Here is a 3,411-nt window from a genome sequence, read left to right on the forward strand (position 1 = left end):
AGCTAGAACTCAGGATAGCAAGTCTATACAGGCACTGAGAATGTAGATGTCCCTTCTATGACAAAGAAGTATCCTCTGAATTGCTAAGATAAGCCTCTCTGTCAGTACAGACAACCAGGAGTGAGGTGATTCCAAAGCGGTCTTCAAAGAAGGGAGCACAAGAGAAACTCCGTAGGAAATGAAGGCAACCTTAAACATGAGCGAATTCTTACAGAAGGAAATCCAAATGGTGGGGAAGCCTGAAAAGAAGTTTTAGGCTCATTCTGTGTTTCCACTTTTCGCTGGAGCCTTCAGCATATAACAGGTGAAAGTGGGAAATTCAATAGCAAGTGAAATACTAGCCTGGTATCACCAAAGCCATTAGAAAACACAAGGTAGAGAGAACTGAAGAAATTCCCCAGGATAAAGAATGATGCAGCGATGGAGAAAAATTAGAAAAAAGTTATGCGTTTATGGGAACCAACATGTGTTTAATAATAAAAATAAATAAATAACAAGGAAGAAGGGCTGAAAGGTAATGGCTGTTATTTTCCAGCATTTAAGCAATAGGAGGTTTCGACGGGAGACAATGTGTGCAGACAATAGAGGGAAGAAAAATAAGCCCACACATGGATGTAACAATGCAGAAAAGACTGTAAGTCCCACTAGATGAGACACTTGTTCAAAGAGTACAGCAATCATGGTGACAGCCCATTTGTCATGAATCAAAGACCTTGTTCAAAGGCCTGTAGGAAAATAACTGTGAACAGACGTTTCTGTTCACAGTTACACAGCATTTCAGAAAGTGTAAAATGAAGCCTCTATAGGCATTGAAGGACTGAGTTCAGCACTCAGATCTTTGCTAAAGGAACTATTGGAGGGTATAACTCATGAAGAAAAGGTCACAAAGAGTAGGATTTGAAAAAGTTGAGGAAGAAAAGAAACCAGATACGGTGTGTATAAAAATACACAAGTGTTTATGGTAAATAGGCAAATAAAGGAACTTCTTTTTAATCTTGAAAACTTGTCAGTATCGAAGTTTGAGACAGCAACAGCATGTAAATGAGGAATGGGGCATCTCAAGAGTGTGAAGTGTACCGAATAAGAGCTTTCATGGTGTACATGATTGAGAATTAATAATGGACAGAAGTATCAAAAATTAGAGGTGGCCTCTAAAAGGCCAGACAGAAAATACATAACTTACAAATGAGAATAAGAAGGAAAGGCCAAAAGAAATTATATTAATCAGAAAAAGACTAAACAAATTCCAAGATAATAATTTATGTCTAGCTTTGAGACATATTATATAAAAATTTAAATCATGATATGTACATACCATACATACATGTGACCAACCCTGTAGAATATTTTCAATGGTTTAAGAATGTCAAATTTACTAATCTCATGATTGTGTTTCAATACTAGGCAAAAGGTCCAATAAAACTTCAACACTGTAACATCTGCATTACTTATTAAAACAGTGATAAGATAAACATAGTAAAATATCCATGCTGACTAAGTAAGAAAGATGGAGGCCCGGTTATTATATTTTCCTTTGAATATCTTCTGGCTTTCTATTTTTAACAAACTATGTTTGGGCTGCGTTATTTCTTCCGTGTCTAACAATACATACATTCTACACTGCCCCCTAAGTGCCTAAGGAGCTTATATCAGTACCAAGGTTTTCTAATGGTCAAGCCTGTGGTTCTTTCCATTATACCAGGCTATTTAGTGTTCTACAATCAGTACTAGCCATTCCCTGGGGCAGAAGATTTTGAAAAGTTCCTACTGTCTCTTGGTTTTCATTTTTCTTTGACTCTCAATTCTTAGGTTGTACCAATTTACCCTGGAGAGGTTCTTCAGAGCCTTAATTGAGAACCACAAAAGATAGGAAGATCTTTAAGTGAGTAGCCCTGAATAATTTCCCTTAGCGGTAGCTCTTTGGAATTTCATTTTCAACATGAATGGTCACACTTCAAGCAATGAATGAGACGCATTGTTCTGGGGGAAATGACGCACTCATCTCTGTAGAGCTGCTGAGAGTCCTGGAGCCACTTATGAGTGCGTCAGCATTTTCATCAGAAACCCATCAGCGAGAAGGGTGGGGGTGGGGTGGGGAGTGTCTGGAGGCTGCCTCCAGAACTGAATTGCTGAGTCATGGCTAAGCAGAAGCCGCATAATGAGACTCACACAAAAAACCGGCACAAACAAACATAGGCCACCTCTGGCAAGAACCATTCTCCTTCTGACCTCATTTTGACCCCGAATGTGTTCCTTGTTGGAGTCTTGTTTTCGTGCTTACGAAACTTTCTTATTATCAGTTTTCATCAATAGGCTTTTACTAAAACTGTTACTGGGTCACCCTTGTTCTCAGTGACTGGATAAAACATTAGGGTAGGGAGAAGGTCTTATTGATCCTACAGCTCCTTATGTATTGATCTGACTGCTGCACACCATGGGTTCTGAAATAGAGTAACTGAATGTGAAAGGTGACCGATAATCTAAGATTTAATCATAATTTTACGTATAATGAAAATTTCAGGGCACTGATTCACCCCCAGATTAAAGGGTCGGCTGGAACAGAGCAGTTTGACAGTCTGTTTTCTGCTTTTCTTTTCTCTTTCTAGAATGCATATATGACGAAGGATAAATGGTTTATGATACACACACATCTGTGAACTTACGTTGTTCGGCCATGGAATGCTATTTGCTGTAGGTGTCTGAAACCAGTTCATAGCTAAGGATTAGCCCAAGCCTGGCCCAAGTTGATCTTAGAGAAATTCTTCTCCATCAGCATATCCTGTTCTTACATCTTCTGAACTCTTAGTATTTAGTATTTACTGCGCTCTTGCTTAAATGGCTTCTTGGTCCATGAGCTATGCCAGGGGCATCTTACTAGCTATGCAAATAGTGGAGCTCCTGGAAAGCAGCCCCCATTTCAGTTCTGAAGCACTTGGAGAAGACTTCTGAGAGCATGCAAGGCACTGAAGACTCAGCTCCACACTGGTATTTTGAACCCATGGCACCAGAGTAACACTCCTGGGCTGGGGCTCCTTCATAGCTATTGAGTTGGTTAATTGGGTTAAATCACAAAGTAAGATGATTTACAATAGCACTACTCTCAGTCCTGGAAAACAAGGACTTAAAAGTCTTAAAAATGCTGCTTAGTATGAGCTTGAAGTAGATTTTGGCTTAGTAGGAAAACCTAAGTGATTCGCATCATGCCCTAACCTTACATTACATTAGTGTCTAATTTCTTCTGCCACTTTGTAAACTCACAGCTTGACAGTGCAAATTACCATTAGCACAGTAGTTTCAAATTCTTAAACTGAAGTTCACAAAAAGAAACATTTTACATTGTAACCTAGGACATACATATTATAGATATAGATATAGATAATAGGTATAGATACATATATAGATATAAAAATA

This window comes from Mastomys coucha, unplaced genomic scaffold (genome assembly GCF_008632895.1).
Source record: "Mastomys coucha isolate ucsf_1 unplaced genomic scaffold, UCSF_Mcou_1 pScaffold13, whole genome shotgun sequence".
In the NCBI taxonomy this organism is placed as follows: domain Eukaryota; kingdom Metazoa; phylum Chordata; class Mammalia; order Rodentia; family Muridae; genus Mastomys; species Mastomys coucha.